Raw genomic sequence first — 17795 nt, forward strand, 5'->3', positions numbered from 1 at the left:
TCACCACGAGTGAATGAGTCAGGGGTAAAAAGAAACAACAGCTTGAATGTTCCCAGGAGACCAGAAGAAAGGAAAAGTGATGCAATGCAAGGACGCTGCATTTTTTACAGTAATGCCATGAGGACAGACCACATCGCAGACCACCCCTCTCTAAGCTGGACGACCTCTGTCTTCTTTCCAGGTTCAGAGCACCGTGGTGGCTGCTTTCACAGGAGGAGAGCTTTGTTCCAAAACTACTGCACAGGAGCGAGTATTTGAGGAAGTTTAACAGCAAGGAACATGCAGAAGCTAGTATTGTGTAATCAACCCCCTGGCAAGTGCATTGCAAATGATGCAGTGAGTAACGTAAGGATTGCATTGTCTTTCTCTGCCATCTTTCAATCATGTTCTATCCATTGGGTTAGTACTGTGAGGCAGCTTATCTTCCTCAGGCACACCGTGGCTGACTCTAAGTATAGAGTATATATATACTTAGATATATATATATATATATATACATATACTTATACTTAGTATAGAGTATATATATACTTAGAGTATAACTCTAAGTATACAGCAAGGAAAGGAAATCCTATCCACTTGTTTGCCTTCTATGTGACCTTCCCAGATCCTCAACCTAGTTAGAAAAGCATCTCCATTTTCACTGCAGTTTGAATCGTCTGTCCAGGACTTTTAAATACAGAAAGCAGGGTATCTCTAAGGTGGATAACATAATTATTCCTTTCTTACTTTTGTCTGTGGGATCTTATAACAAACCAGGGGTCAGTATCTCCCATCACTCATTACACATACACATTTGTGCACAAGTTCACATTCACACAGCCACTCACACCTAAGAAAACTGAGTCCAATCCTGCAGTTCAGGCCTTTGCTGCTAGGCCCCTCTCTGCTCCAACAGTTCCAACAAACTGGTTGCCCAGACCAGCCTCAGAAGGCAGGCTTTGGGGCAGAACGCTTCTTCTGACTCACTCTCAGTTCAGCCAACATTTCTCACAGTCTGTAACCTTCAATTTCCTCTGGTATGAGCTGAAAGTGCCTCTGCTGGTCTGCCCTCCTAACTCAAGAATTCATGCGGTCAGTTTTGCTGCACCTTAGCTTTGTTCCTCTGGTAATGACAAGTTGGAAAAACCCACCGTACGTGGACAGGCAGGAACAGAGGAATGTAGGAATTGCCAAACTGGATCAGACCCACAGTCTGTCTGGTTCTGTATCCTGTCTCTACCAGTGGCTAATACCAAACACTCCAGAAGAAGGTGTAAGAGCCCTGCAACAGGCAGCTTTGGAAGAATTTCCCTCCTCAAACAAGTTCTTATCCTGATCTTCAGTAATTAGAGGCTGGACTCAGCCCTGCAATTACACAGCTTCCCGAGCATGTATTCGTACCAGCATTATAGGTCTGCCTATTTTTAATATTCAAATGAACACAAAGTCCCTTTCTGAATTTCTGTGCTATAGAGAACTGTGTTGCCAAACAACAACTAACAAGCTGCCAGGTTACAATGCAAAACACACTTCTCGTTGAGCAAGATGCACAATTTATTCCCATACAGGTTGTTTAGTTAGTTTAAAACTCTCTAAGGTAACAGGATTTCTATTTAAATGCACACACACAAACGCGCATAAGTCAGGAAACAGAAATGGGCTTTACCTTAATATCTGCTGAGATCTGAATCTCTGCTTCACTCCCTCCTTTCTTTTTCTCTCTCTCCCTCTCTTGCATGGCTGGACTGACAGGTTGGCAGGGCTGAGAACGACAGGTTGGGTTTGTTTTTTTAGGCGCAACTCCTCCCCCTCTCAAAGAGAGAAAAAAATTGCAAGACTGCTTGGGAAAAGTTCACAGAAAATCCCATCCTTTCAGCACATTAGAACTGACGACACATATGCTACATTTGGGAGTCCAGCACTTTTCCTATTTTTTTCTCAAAAAGGCTCAAAGTCTACTTCGCAGTAAGTAAGAAGCAAGCAGAGGATTTACACCGGGATCTGATCTGACCCCCAACCCTGTCCCCAATAACTGATCCGACAGATAACTCTAGCCCCTTTCGGGCAGCCTTGACAGAGATTTTTGTAAAAGTGGAAAGTGCTTTTACACACAGCACAAATGCCTTTGGGCCTTGGACTTTATCCGTACATCCCACGGCCTCCGTGTATAACAAAAGCCACCAGCAGATGTCTGAAGTCCTCGTTTCTCTCCCAGAGTCCTCTGCCGCTGCCAACCTGCCTGCACTTGCAGCACCAACGGGTTATTTTCAGCTCCAGCTTTACTCCGTCCTATGACTCGGCTGCACGGAGACCGGCTGGCCTTCTGTCACTGTCACCTGCAACGTGACGGTGATGCTGCCAGGTCTCTCTGCAAGTGCTGGGAGAAATATTTAGCAGGCCACACGGACACGTGGGTACAGCCGTGGGCAATACGGGGCAACGCTGCGTGCCCCCGCGGGCCTTCCCCGCTGTTCTGGCTCACCTAGACACGATACGTCCCTGAAAGCTCCTGCCACTGCAGGGGTTTTAAGCCAGCCCTTTAGTGTCACCCCCAAGATGCAGACGGTGATCCTGCGGTGATCCTGCCCCTCTCAGCAGGGCCTTCAGATTAGGGCCATGTCAAATGAACTCAGCCTGCTCCTGCTCCTGCCGTGCCATTGCTGCTTGTGCCTCTGCCCGCCTGGACAAGGAGCTTTGCTTCGGGAGACATGTGCGTCAAGTCAAGTGACAAGTGACAAGAAAAGTGACAAGAAAAAGGAGCCAAGAAGTCGGTGGCAGGTGATGAAATGGTCTCTACGCTGCTGCTCTCCTGTAATCTATCAAAAGAACTGCGACACAAGTCTCTTTTGTCCTCTAATGTTTTCCTTAAGATGGCAGTTTGGGCACAAATCTGCAATTTCCACAGCCTCTTCTCTGCAGAGTTGCTGTCTATTCCTTACCCCGCTGTCTCAAGCAAACATACAGTAGACTAATGACAGTCATCTGCATAAATTTGCATCATAGACTCCTTGAATAGAATCCATATCTCCTCTGGGTCAGATTTGCAGCTGGTTTATAACAATGAAGTCTCATAGACTTCATTTACCTGCGTCACTACGGCTGGCATCACAGTACTCAGTATGCTGATAAGCAACAGCTCCACAAAGCCAGAAGCGTTCTAAAACTTTTGGGAAAAAAAAAAAAAAAGACGGTTTAACTAACATTACAGTGCACTAGCTTATGGGTGAATTCGATGAGTGTCACACAAAGTCAGCATAGCATCATATACAAAAATGCCAGTTCCACGTCTCACCAGCTAACGCTGCTGCAGTGTTTCCTATGCCAGGGGAGCGCTGTGCCTGTCTGTCCCAGGGCCAGCTTCCATTCCTCCCCTCAGTCTCCTGCAGAATGCATTTGCTTTCTGCCTCTTCTATCAGGCAAGCGTTCTCAATTGTGTTCAGATCCCTGCTTAAGATTTCCAGGGAGATAACACAAATGCTAAGAAATCTTTCCGGACACTGGAACAGGCTAACTGAATCCAGACAGCACTGGTCACGGCCAGCACCAAAGTTCAGCAATAATGAATCAGAGCTGAACGCACCGGTGCCTGCTGAGTGCCTCTATGAGGTGAGAAACTGTTCTTAAGGTTACAGCATGGTAATGGGCTTCGTGTTTCTGCCTTAATTTCTAATACAGATGGGATGGGGATAAGAATGCACTAGTATTAGGTGCATACCAGGCTCAGCATTACGGTATCAAAGGCAGATTTACCAGCAGAGATATCAAGCTGTAGCTTGCTGTGGCACTGGTGCATGACGGTCTTCTCCCTCCTCAGCATTATGAGGCTGGAGATCCAGCTCCTTCTAAAGATTCGCAGCTTGAGGAATCCTTAAGGAAGCAGGGTAGATCCAAGGGGGGTTATTTTGACTGACCATTTCCTGCCCCAACACCGTGTGCCAGGAACTTGAACGTGGCCATCACAGAACTCCTGCTTATCTCTGACCTATCAACTCCACGCGGCCCGTGGGCTTCTGGAGGAGGACAAGAGAAGCAGAGCAGCAATGAAACAAGAAAGTGTGCCAACGTCCAGCTACAGCCTCCTGCTCAGATCCAGTCCAACCCTGTGATGCAAGCCTGGAGGGTGGTGGGTTTATGTGGAGCATTTACACAGCTTCTCTACCCCTTTTTTATGAGGCTATGTCTACCCCAGGAGCTAAGGGTCCACACAAGCCAAGAGCTGGTCGTTCTCAGCAAGCAGAGTTGCCATTAGAGCTTCAAATCTGTCAATAAATGCACTTCAATTAACTACTGAAGTGAAGTTAGATTTCTTGTTTTTCCTGTTTAATTACCCAGTTTCAGGACAGTCTAATAATGAACCCTTAGAACACAGCTTATTACGGCAACAGAAAGGCTGCAAAATTGCATACAACACTGGATCATTATAGTCAATTAGTTACACTCCCTTTAAAAAATAAAAGAGGAAGGAACATGTTTCATAATACAGGAATCTAATCCAAAATCTCTTGATGCCAATGACAAGATTCCCATGGCTTTCAATTGACAATGATCAATACAACCAACATAGTAAATCTGGAATTTTCATATATTGCTATTGATGTTAGAGTAGTGTTTCCCGCTGATTTTCAATTGGGTTCTATACGCCCTGCTGCTCTGTGATGCTTTCAAAACATCTTCCTCTATGCATGCAAACAGCCCTTTGTTTTTGCAAACTCTTTGGGTATGGCTGAGCAGATACCAATCACACTGGAGCCATCTAAGTTTTGCCAAGGCAGAAAGGGAAAAAAATAATAATAATTCCAGTTCCCAGCTTTTAGCCTTGGGGAAAGTGGATCACACAGGCAACAGTGCAGGGGACACAGATCCATGTCCATTACCTCAAACCCCAGTAAGAACATTCATAATCCAGGCTGCTTTTTTTAGACTTTGTGAATCTGTTGCTCCAAATTTCTACCCATTCGAAGATCAAACTCTCTTTCTACTACCTATAAACTGCGGGTGCTTAAAGTTTGATAGGAAGATGAGAAGTTTCCAGCAAAGAAGAGCAGCAAACGGGACCAGGTATGCTATCTTCAGTGCTTGCTGACTGGTGGTCTTAGGAAAAATCATTACAAAAGTTCCTGTCAATGTAGAGGGCATAGATGAGCTGTGTGAATGTCACAGCCCCTCTAGCAACTCTGTATGTCAATGGACATACATGGACCACAATGGACATACAGACCACTGGGAGCTAGAGAAGCGCTTTAGCCCTTTCTCATGTGTTATTGCACAGGGAGAATATTTCAGTCTAGGGACTGAATAATTCACCAAGAAATCAGCTGGCCAGTGTGGAAATAATTTTAAATGAACTGAGCCCTTAGGTATTAAATTAACTGGATCTCTAGGGAAGGATGTGGATTATTGCAGCTGAATGGAGCCCTTATTTATCAGATGGAAAAGGTTAATGTCATTTCCTTTCCTTTCCTCCATGGTTTTTCTTACCACATCACCATTTATGGATAGCATGAGGTGCAGACAGTGTAAGAACATGTGCTTGATTGTTTAAATGACCAGAGCTGTTACTTTAATGGGGGGAGGGGGACAAGAAATTAAGAGTTCTTCTGGTTTCCTGGGAGGAATTACAGGGCTGGGAAACATAAAACACTGAAGAAAGGAAATGGGCTTGTGGAGCACCTGGTCTTTGATTTGACATCCAAGAGTACCTAACTGAATGAGGGAATTTTTGCATTCTCATCTACTGTGTGCACATAATAACAACCAGGATCAAACTAATCTAATATCCTTATTTCATACTTTATAAAGAAAGAGTACATTAAGAAATGTCATTTTTTTTCCTCCTTAATTAAGTTTAAATACAGTTAAATTAAGTTCTACTAATAAAGAGTCTATGTTTTTTTTCTAATTTGCCTCTGGAATCTCAATAGCTGTTGACCTAAAGATAAATATCAGAGCTGCTCAGCTATCTATTATATGCTTTACTAATGATGTCAACAAGGTAATTCTAATACCAGCTATGGAGACAATTTCCATGGCAGTAAGACTGAGAGAAGTGAAAGCCAAGATTAAGAGAAGAAAAATCTTTTTGTGGTAAAAGACTCGAGAGACACGGGTCGATTTCCTCGTCTCTAGCATTGTATAACCTTAGGCAAGCCACTTAAGGGTATCCTCCAACCTGTTAGCATAGTAACAGAAGGGACCTACAACACCCTTTCTGGTGTTAAGGATGAGCACATCCGACCTCTTGGGAATTCAGGGATGCTAGTTCCTGGTTCCCTGTTCAAGCCCACAGAGACAGGTATGGCATTTGAGTCAGGCTTCTAAGTACAGCCCTTCCTTCTTCTCAGTGTTTAGAGGGGCTGTATACAAAGGTGTCATGCATATTTCTCTGCCATGCCGTGGATAATAAATGGTTTGAGTTCCTCACCACCCTCTTGTTTCCAGAGCCATCAGCAGAACATAACTCATGCTAATTCCATAAGAAGACGTCTGAATACAGCTCTTGGTCTCTCTGACTACACAGAACTACAAGACGTGAAACTGGTTCCTAGCTCCCAGATCCAGCCACTTCCCTACCCCAGATTCAACTCCATGTTGGATCAAAAGTCAGGCATACACCTTTCCTCTCTTCACAACCCATTATCCATCAAAGGAAATCCAGACTGAGGGTCAGAACATCTCTGTATTTGCTGGATGATTCAGAGGAAAACTTTCTGGCCCTGCTTCACATCTGTGAAACTGAATCAGTAGCATTACCCTACCTTTAGAGGTGTCTTAAGGACAAAAAATTAATATTTGGTGGCACTGCAATGGGGATAGCTAATTCCAGCTCTGAATGAAATGAGGAGAAAGATGCCCATTGACTTATATGGGATTTAGAATGAACTCTTATTCATTTTACATTAGCCACCAAACAGCCATTTGAGGATAACAGTGAATAACTATTAATACTTGTGCAGTTAAACAATCAGCATCTAAGTTATAATGGAGTAAATTAATGTATGTATCTAAGGCAACCACAATGTGACTATTGAGTTGGCCTCATAAGGTGAGTATTTGCAGAATAAGAAAAGAAGCACATGTAAAAGCTGAGTGCATCTGGTCTGATTTTTGTCCTGCCCACAAAGGAACAGCTTTTCTGGACAACCAAGCAGCAAGATATTACAGCAAATAGTCTTTCACATAAAGCCAGACTTGACTTTGTAATAATTGCTATGTAAATATAATCCCACTCATCAATTAAAAGCTGCTCTCCTGGGCTGGAACATTATACATGTTCATTGAGATGGAATCCCTGTCAATTCAGTTTGCTAACTCAGTATTCATGTGCATTAGCCTTGGAAAAGAGAATGTGATTGCTTGAATAAATTCAGCCACTACCTTCTGCATCCCTGTATCAGTTGACACGCGTCAGTCTGACTGTAATAGGGGTTCAGAAATATGTTGCCATGGAAATCCTAAATATTCAGTTCTTGGCAGGGGAATTCAAATGGGATACCTGATAAATAGAAATAGCCCAGACCTTTGCCGACCGCATAGCTAATGCCTAAGGTCTTAAGATGTTACTGAGGATCATTATGCAATTTTTTTCCAAAGTAGTTGAGGAAGCAAAAATCTTGATTTTCGCTAACATTTGTAGATTTTCAGATCCCAGATTCCTTAGTGAGTCAGGAAATCTCTCCCAGAGCTTCCCGTTGCACAAGCACAGTCTCTCCAGTGGGGCTACATTATTTCTGAGCTGTCTGGATCCAGCCAGTTCCTCAGGCCAGAGGGTAATTGTTAATGGTCTCTGACCACTTAGGTATTGCTGCTCAGCAGTAGCCCTTGCCCTCCGGACAACCTGTGCTTTCCGTCCCCGTACACCACCCACATGGGGCCAGCCAGTGTCTGACCCCTTTTTTATGGTTATTGTTCTGTGTGACTGAACACTCTTAATAATTCAGCATGGTTCTTCGGCATTGCTTTTTCCTAAGCATGGCTGCAAACTTTACAACCCAAAACACAACCCATAAATAGATTTCCCTCTCGGGCAGCATCCAGCAGCTGTTTAACAACACACAGCATCCCCCTGCAGCAGTTTAGCACAAGAAGTAATGTGTGTCATACCTAATTAAGCTGTAGGCAATTCAGGCTGGAGACCAATTCGTTGCTCTGTGTCGGTAAAGCCGCACAACAGGCTATTACCGAGGGCATCAACTACTACCATAACATTTAAAAACGTCCATAGTTCTTACTAGGTAGGAGAAAACAAGTTCCACAGAGCATGCTAAACCAAGCTCTGGGCCATGAGTAGTGCTTTTAGCAACTTTCCTTCCAGAAAGTGCTGGGGAAGGCCTGTCAAAGCATCACAGAATCATTAGGGGCAGGAATGGTGCCTGTGGCAGCCTTTGTGCCAGGAGGTGCTGGGTCGGGCCTTTGGGGCAGGAGCAGTGCTTGTAGCTAAAAACTTTCTATCCAGAAAGCGCTGGGGAAGGTCTTTGGGGCAGGAGTGGTGCTTTTAAATAACATCTTTCATTCTAGAAAGAGCTGGGGCAGGCCTTTGGGACAGGAGCAGTGCCCGTGGCAGCCCTTGTGCCGGGAGGCGCTGGGGCAGGCCTTTGGGGTAGGAGCAGTGCTTTTAGCTAAAAACTTTCATTCTAGAAAGCGCTGGGGAAAGCCTTTGTGGCAGGAGCAGTGCTTTTAGCTAACAACTTTTATTCTGGGAAGAGCTGGGGCAGGCCTTTGGGGCAGGAGCGGTGGCCGTGGCAGCCCTCCAGCCGGGAGGCGCCGGGGGAAGGCCTTTGCCCCCGGCGGCGGCCCGAGGGCCGGGCGGGCGGGTGGGCGCTATCCCTTCAGCACCACGCGCCGCCCGCCGCCAGCGCCCCGGCACCGCTTGGGGCCTCCTGCCCCCGCGGAGGAGGAGGAGGAGGAGGAGGAGGAAGGGGAAACGCCGGCATGGGCCGCCCAGCGGGCGTCCCTGCTCCCCCGTGGTGCCGGGGGCCGGCCCGAGAAGCCACCCTGTGCTGGAGGCCTTGACGCAGATCTCTGTCCTGAGACACAGATCTCTGTCCTGAGGCACAGATCTCTGTCCTGAGGCGCAGATCTCCGTCCTGAGGCACAGATCCCTGTCCTGAGGTTTGGATCTCTGTCCTGAGGCCCGGATCTCCGTCCTGAGGCACAGATCCCTGTCCTGAGGTTTGGATCTCTGTCCTGAGGCACAGATCTCCGTCCTGAGGCACAGATCTCTGTCCTGAGGTGCTGATCTCTCTCTCCTGAGGCACAGATCTCTGTCCTGAGGTTTGGATCTCTGTCCTGAGGCGCAGATCTCCGTCCTGAGGTTTGGATCTCTGTCCTGAGGTTTGGATCTCCGTCCTGAGGCACAGATCTCTGTCCTGAGGTGCTGATCTCTCTCCTGAGGCACAGATCTCTGTCCTGAGGTTTGGATCTCCGTCCTGAGGCACAGATCTCTGTCCTGAGGTGCTGATCTCTCTCCTGAGGCACAGATCTCTGTCCTGAGGTTTGGATCTCTGTCCTGAGGTGCAGATCTCCGTCCTGAGGTTTGGATCTCTGTCCTGAGGTTTGGATCTCCGTCCTGAGGCACAGATCTCCGTCCTGAGGCACAGATCTCTGCCCTGAGGCCTGCAGCTGAGGTCGGGTCTGCCCCAGGCTGCCTGCTCACCCGGAGTGGGGTTATCTCATACTTCTGAGGTGGAGAGGAGACGAGAAGAGTGCCTTTCTCTCCGCTTAAGTTTCACATGATTCCATGCTGGGAACAAAATTAAACTAAGAGGATTTTGTGAATTTGAGCTGGGAACAAAAGACAAGGTGAAAGTGTCTGAATTTTGGAAATAAGCCACAGTCCCAAACCAGCAAATTCTTTTTCCAAATGTTGTTTGACTAAGGCCTTTCATCAGCGTTAAAAGAATACAGAGAAAAATTTTTCTTGTTTTGTTCTTTTTTTTCTTTTTTTTCTTTTTGAGTTAAATATTGTCTACAAACTATTTTCAGTAAAATATTGATTGTGCTTTCTCCTCTTATCAAAAAAATGTTTCCATACATAGAATTATCCCTGAAGAAAACCAAGCAACCATCCAATCTCTGGACCTCATCTGGTAATTTAGATAAAACCGCCATTTGGGTTAATGAAAGTTAGAACTTGATATGTCAATGACAAATGTCTGCCTTTCTCTTGAACATTAGTAATTTCATTTTTGGCTGACTCTGTTTCAAACTCCACTACTGCAAAATAATCTGCCTACCAAATAAATAAGCTTAGCTCATCACATGCTCAATTCACTGCTTAAAGTTGGTTTTGGAGGGAGGAAACAGAGCTGTCCTTAGAACTGAACAAATATCTGGGAATCAAGTAGCCTTCTATGACTCCAAAAATATTGGATACACATTTTCAGGTGAGAAATTTTCCATCAAAGATGGAGAATTTTAAGCTTCCATTCAAAATCAGAACCTCGCAGTACCCAGTTTTCTGTGTTATATATTTAAAACATATTCATAGCTGGTCAGAAGAACCACTGAAAAGAAATGTTTCTGCTTCTATTGAGAGAAAATTTCTAAACACTGGTGGAAAAGTTTACTTAAACAACTGGATTTCTCTTCCTCCAATAGAGTTTGTGAATTATATTTGGCAACTTCCATGCCTTTGTGCTGAACAAAGCAGAGAATTGCGCAGAGCATATTATTATTAATAATAACAACAGTAATAAATCTGCATCAAGAAGGACTGTGAAACATAAGTAGAAAAATATTCTTGTCAGTCAAACCACTCACATCATGTAAACATACGAGCTAAACATTTTGTACGAAACCATCCAATCTTCCTGCACATTATGAAGTATAATTTTGAAGATCTATCATGTATGATACTGCAGAACATGGACTGTGACAGGGTGTAATACTCAGTAAAGTGGAGTGGCTTTCAAAAGCGTGTGAAATAACCTTATCTGCAGCTCACTGTTTTGAAAGTTATTTGTGCTTCTTAATATAAGGATAATATCACGCTTTGTTGGCTTAGTGGTGGAAATTGATTTGGGTTATCAAATGAGGTATCATAAAACTCCAAGGTGCAGTTACTGAATGCTCCGTATGTTTGAACCAGAAATACTATCTTCTTGACCATGTGTTGTCAAGCACACTCCGTATGCTTGGCTGTGATTGCTATAAAATGTAAACAGATACCATTCAGACTGCAGAATCTACTTGTCATTCCCTGTCAGCTATTCAGTTTTCCTGCTTCCCACTGCCCCAGAGTTTTCTTAGGTGTTTCATGTTTTGTCTCAAATACAGAATGCTCCTGTATGACTTCTTAAAAGATTTTTCTGAAAAGCTCAGAGATCCTATGCAGCTCTGACAGCACAGCAAAAACTGAATTGCCAGCAGAGGGGGAGAGTTAGAGAGACATTGTGATTTGATCCAACATCCACTGAAGTCAGTGGAGGTATTCTCACTGACCGGGTCAATAAAAAGAAGGAAAAACCTTGCACTAGAGAAGTTTGTGTAATATTTTCTCCAATTCACATTTTCTAGATGCTATCCTACTGTCTATCTATAGCATCAGTTTTCCTTGCTGTTTATATTGAAGAGTGTTCATCACTTTTTCTGTGCAATAATAAAAAAAACTCTGGAAAATGCAAGGCCACATATGGTCTCAGGAATAATAATTAAGATGAAAAAAACTCAGTTTACCAGAACGAAAAGGCACTGAGCAGCTTTAAGCAGAGAATGCCGTATGCCAACCCCTCATGCCCCTAATAAATCTGCATTTGATTGTGCGCTGTAAGTCTTTAAGCACATTGTAGAAATGGGGCAAATCCTCTTTTAGAATTTACTGACTTAAAAAAATGAAAAGCAATGTAATTCCATTTATTTTAACATCATTAGTTTCTGAAAAAGGAACCCTGATCATATCTTAGAATAGCATTATTGTTATTTCTATGATTATCACTATTTTTAACACATGATACTGTACTTTGCTTCTAGCCAATTGATTCTTTTGCTCTGGAGTTATACAGGAGGTGAGAAGCATGTTAAGAGCTGGAACAAAGCACAGAAATGAGTTATGGCTTTGCCCTTTTTTCCCAAGAATTTGTAATCTGTTTATTGTCAGAATAATGCCACTGAGCCTGGATGGGGCAGTGGTGCCAGTGAAGGGTATTTTTCTGTTCATATGTGTTTTAAACAAGGTAAGGTATCCCATCTTATCGTTTAATATCACCAGAATGGTTTTGGAATTGTTAGCATTACATTAAAAAACAAACAAACAAACAAACAAAAAAGCAACCAAAACAACCAAACGAAAAACACAAACAAAAACAACCAAACAAAAAACCACTAAACAACATTCCCCTCCTTCCCCCTTTCCCAATAAAAAAAATAAAAATAAACAATAATAATAAATATAGAAATAAATAAATAAGTAAAAACCCTGTTGGGCTGGGATTCTTGCTGCTTGTTCTGTCACAACAGCAGAGTGAAAAGTTAACTCAGGCACAGTGAGCTTGTCCGCTTTTAATACAGGTAATATAGAATTTAGCCATTTTTAATTTCCCACCTTCTTCTCTGGAACAGCCCTCAAATAAGTTGCCTTTCACTAAAAGTCCACCTTTTTTTTGTATAACTGAAGCCGGGCTGAGATGGTTCTATTGGCCTAAGCAATTAATCAGGAGAAAGCACCGAGGAGCTCCCCCAGTTCCTTTCTGGTGTGCGTTTGCTTTCACCAACACGTAGTGTCCTCCTGGTCCTATGAGAATTCCAGTTCTCAGGGGTCCATTGGCTCCTTGGCTCCCTGTCAAGCCCTTCATCTTCAAAGCGCTCCATCCCCTTTTGATGCCAGCATCTTTATTTGCATTTCGTAGCACCCAGAACAGGCTAGGCAAATACGTTTAAAGTTCAACATATGCTTTGTAGAATTGCCAGGTTGAAAAAAAAAATAATAATAACAACAACATTCAGGAAATAGAGAAATTCATGGACCCTTAACAAACATTGAACTCCTGACAAAGAAGGCATACTCGTCCTCTGCTGACCTAGGTCACCTTTGAACAGACGCAAGGTTCTTTATCAACTTGCCAATTCTCCCATTCTTTTAGAGAACAGGTTTGTGTTTTGTTGTGTTTTCTTTGCTTGTTTATCTCTTGATCTTTGAGTAAATTACAAAATCTGAATTCAGCCATTGTGGAAACAGGTTCAGAGCTTCACAACTGACTTCCTGCTTATTTTATAACCAAGGTGCCAGTCTCTTGAAATTAATGCAACTCTTCATTTACGTTTTCTGTCTTATGATTCAGGTTTTCATAGTCACTTGGGCCTACATTCCAACATCCTTTCAATACATACTGATTTTTCCACTTTTTCTTTTTTTTTTGTACTTTCATTCGTTTCAATATACTTCAGGGGGAGTAAAGTGACTAGATTCTGTCATTCTGTGATTAACATCCCTGCATTATCCCTTGTGTATGGTGCCAAAGATCTTTAGGGATAAATGACCAGCTGTATTTGGTCAAAACAGAGAATAGTAGAGTCTTACTACTTAGTCTAATAGGCTTACAAGAATCATAGATGTGTGAACTACTTCCAAACAGCTATATGTACTTTTTTTTTTTTTTTGAGGAAGTGTGAAGACAGCATGTCTTCACATTGCTTACTGATCACGCACTTTCATATTTTATAATGTGTCTGCAAGCTTTTCCTCACAGATTCCTAAGTATTTACAGGCCAAATGCTTTAATTGCCCACATTCCCAAAACAGCTCAGAGATAATGTGTAGGAACTGTTTTACTCTGAGGGCAGCATATACCATGTTGCAAATGTTACTGAATATAAACCAAAATGCAAACAGCGTAGCTGCAGGGTCTGTAGAAATCTCTTCTCCAGTGGCAGTCGGTAGTTTGGGACATGCTTATCTTCACAAGGCTTCACCTGGATCTTAAAGAATATATCGGGGCTGAGATATCGTCTGCTCAGATGGAGCTTACACTTCACTTGCAGGATTTATTCATGAACTAAAATAGTATTCTGAGCTCTTGGAAATAGGAACAAATTAGGTTTTTCTTTTACTTAAATTTTTAAAATCCATTTGTATTAAAATATTGTTTCTAAAAATATTATATTTATCTCATTATATATATAATATATAGGTATCTAATACAACACAAGAAACAGCAACTGTTTGAATGTCTTCAACTACTTGTTTTAATTGCCACTTGTTTGATCTTCAATCTAATTTCCTTTGATACATTACTGCAGATAAAGCTCACTTGCATCATTTCCATGTAAATTTATGTCACAGCAAATAAAAGAAGAGTTGGGCAAGGAAATCCTTCTCACTGCAAACCAATTTTGAGCCACCACAAAGCATACATAGATATTTAACATTATTTTAAAGCAAGTGTTCATTCTATTTACACAGTAAACAGAACAATTGTGGGACTAGTGTCCTAGTCATTTCTGAACAGTCCAGAGAAGAGAAAAAAATCAACAAGGGTGCCAAATGCATGCAAAACAAATGGAACATCTGGTTTGTGTGAGCTTAGTGAAAGGACTGATGTAAATTCAGATCTTGATAGTGCAGGCATGCCTCTCCATGGGGAGAAGAGGCAGACCTTTTCGGACTTGAGCAGTACAGAAAACAATTAAGAGGAAAACAATAGTTACAAAGATAAAGCTAGTAGCATGAAGAGCAAAGCAATGGAAAGGAGTGTGCATGTGTTTGTGAAAACATGAATGTCTGAATGAATTCACTGTGTATACTTTTACACTATGTGTACAGATACATTTTCATTTTCTGTCAAAATAGGATGAAATCAGCTGGATCTATCCAGTAATTTAGTTTTAAAATAGGCACAATAAAGCAATGCTTGTCATTGTCTGGTTGTTTTGCCCTAAAAAAAAAGGCAAACACAGAAATGTGCAGCCACTCTCCAGTGTATAGGTATGGAAACAATATAAAAGGTACTTTACCTTTGCTCATGCCTCCGTGAGGAAGTTATGTCAAGGGTCCTTTGTTTCTTGTGTGCCAGCAGCCGTGCAACTGTAAAGAAAAACAGGGCTTGGGTTAATAATAAAGAAAGGTACAAGCCATAGACTCCAAAGACTCAAGTTAAACATTTACCCCAGCTTGTTCCTGTGAGCAAACTCAGAGGGTCTGCTTTGATAACTGCTGGCATCTTGAGAAAAGGCTGAGAGCCAATCTGCTGCTTGCCCCGCTACTTCCCGGTCCGCAGCTCAGACATGCACAGCAGAAAGCTAAAGTCACCTGTGCACATCTCAGTTAGGATTTCAAAAACAAGAAGCAGGAAATTCACCCATGTCAGAAAAGCTCTTCACAATTCAAATGCTACTTCAAATATTTACACATAGGATTGGATTCTGAATTACCCACTGAAATACCACTTAGGATAAACAGATTCAAGTTCATACTTACATTCTGTTTTATTTAGTCAGACTTTTTCTTCAGAAAGTCTTTTGTTTCTATATTAGCGTGAGGCTAAGGTAAAGATTTCCAGTCTATACAAGTGCAATCTCCTTTTCTGCCCGAGACGCGGGGCAGGGAGCGTTGCATGTCAGTTCCTGCTAGGCAGATACCTGGAAACAGGTGAGAGCCAGGGTGGAGCGCAGCCCTTGTTCCTCAGAAGCCCTGCTGCTTCAGGACCTTTCGGAAGATGGACCTGCTACTGCTTTCCACTTTTCACAACATCATGTTCAGGCTATTCATTTAGGCACCTGAAGATGAATGTAGGCACTTAAAGATGAATTTAGGTCATCTGAATTTCTAGATATGGTTCTGGACCATGCAAGGTCAGGAGCAGACTAGACTGCAGTCCCCCCACAGAGACCCTGTGCACTTCCGAAACTTATATATGAAATGAACCTGGAATAGAAATCCAAAACCACAGCAAACTGTAAGGACTAAATCAAGGGATGAGTTGCTGCATGGTGGTATGAGCTCTCTCCAGCTCAACGGGGCAGTTAGGCTAACTGATGTTAACCTTGCACTTGCTGTAGCTGAGAGCACAGACTCAAATGCCCAGTATATATTACAGAATGGATGGTAATTTTTTGTCACTGAGATACTTTTTCATGGGCCAAGGTGACTTTTAGCAACATTACAGGATCTTCAAAAGGTTCAGCATAATTTCAGTTCTCTCTCCCTCGCTTTCAGCCTCTTTAGTATTTATTTTTATTCAGAGCCCTGAGGACAGGATCTACAAAAGCACCTATATAGGGTAGGCTCCTAAAGCTCTTTAAACACTCTTTTTTCAGAGGAGCTGGCCTAGACAAGAGTTTACCAGAGGCTGAGGCCAGCTTGGAAAAAAATAAAAAAAATCCAACACCACTGTACTGATTTTTTACCTCTAACTTTTTCCTCTGAAATCCCAGAGATATGACACAGGGAAGTGTACTTCTCCAGCCTAAAGTAGCTGCACAAACCTTTGCCTGCATGACCACAAAGATGCTTAAAGGAACTCATGACCACTCTCCCCCTACCTTGTGTTTGGATACAAGAAGGCAGGCTCATTTCTTTTAATGACAGTTCTGTTCCCCAGAACTGTACTCCGGTAGCTGAGGTACTAGGTTATGACTCAGAGGAGATAAGTATAATTTCCAGCTCAACGGCTAAACAGCCATACAACTTAGGGCAAAATGCCCTTTGTCTGTCTGGTCCATTCAGACTATGGGCTCTTTGAGGTAAGACCAGCCTCTGACGGGATATTTGTACAGCAGCTAATACAATGGAAAGCCAGTCTCAGTTTGGTAGTTCTGTGATACAAATTAATAACAATAACTAGACTTGACTGCTTGACAAAAAGCAAATAGTTTGGAAAAAGCTGTCTTAAATCTTTCTATCCCACTTCCCCAGACCAAAAAAAATCTACAAATGTTATTTCTTTTGGCAGCTGAAACCTAATCCTACCTTGGTTAGCATAACAGAGAGAACAGGAAGCACTGTGAAGGAATTTTTCATTCCCTGGGACGTCTTTGATCCCCTTCCCCTCCCTTTTCCTATCAGGTAATTTTCAAATCTTGATGTTTCCAGTTAGTCTACGTATCTTCTTGTTTTGTCTACTTCAGTCAAGTGTTATTTAACTTCCATTTCATGGATGAAAAACTGGTCTGCGTTTAGAGTTTGCTGTTGTGTAAGCCGGAACCTGAGAACTTCAGAATCCCAAATGGGAATACAGCTAAAATTCACAGCCTTTGCTGGTGGAAAACCTATCATTACTTTACTTTAACATAGACAAGGTGCATTCATACATTACATAAATGCTAAACAAATCATTTAATCACTTTCTGTTGCAGCCACCACTTTTTGTCACTTAGCGTTAGTGTCTCAGTTCAACTTTCCAACATATGGAGGAAATTTTTTCTCCATTATACATCTTGATTTATGCTCATCTAAAATGTGCAAAGCTCAAAACAAATTAATGTCTGTTTAATATTTGGGGTTCTGAAGGAATGTGTTGACCCTTATTTCAGTCCCACATGGAATGCAAGACTGCATCTCATGTGGGCAAGCTTTTGACAATAAAACAAGTAATAATTAAAATATGCATGACCCTCAAAGGGCTTAATTACCACACACTGCTGAGTGCAGCCTCATGCTTGTAGCATAGACAAGTCTGTAGCACTACAAAGCAGGAGATGACAACACACGCAAGATAAAAATGAAAACAAGATCATCTTAGAGTAGATAATATAACACCCCCTTTGCCTGCAGATGACTGTTTCTGTCACACAAGCTGGAGCTTCAGTAGCATGTGCAAAGCACACCACTTGGAACTGAAGCAGCTGCATATGTACTCTTTTTGTGTCTCGTCTCCTGCTTT

At 42.6% G+C, this 17795-nt stretch overlaps 1 protein-coding gene across 8 annotated transcripts in view; it reads right to left on the bottom strand.

Annotated features, from left to right (window-relative positions):
- Nucleotides 1-15094, bottom strand: part of KCNJ16 (potassium inwardly rectifying channel subfamily J member 16) — a 35682-nt gene extending 20588 nt beyond the window's left edge. For 2 of the 8 annotated variants that reach the window (XM_080560587.1, XM_080560588.1), the window contains exon 1: nt 1649-2606. The gene's annotated coding sequence lies outside the window, so the exon portion shown is untranslated. Of the gene's footprint in view, nt 1-1648; nt 8460-14928; nt 14999-15079 lie in introns of those variants that run through there. The other 6 variants (XM_080560584.1, XM_080560589.1, XR_013940634.1 and 3 more) reach the window with 6 other exon arrangements.
- Nucleotides 15095-17795: the final 2701 nt, after the last annotated feature.

This window comes from Anser brachyrhynchus (assembly GCF_964034855.1).
Source record: "Anser brachyrhynchus genome assembly, chromosome: 18".
Lineage (NCBI taxonomy): Eukaryota > Metazoa > Chordata > Aves > Anseriformes > Anatidae > Anser > Anser brachyrhynchus.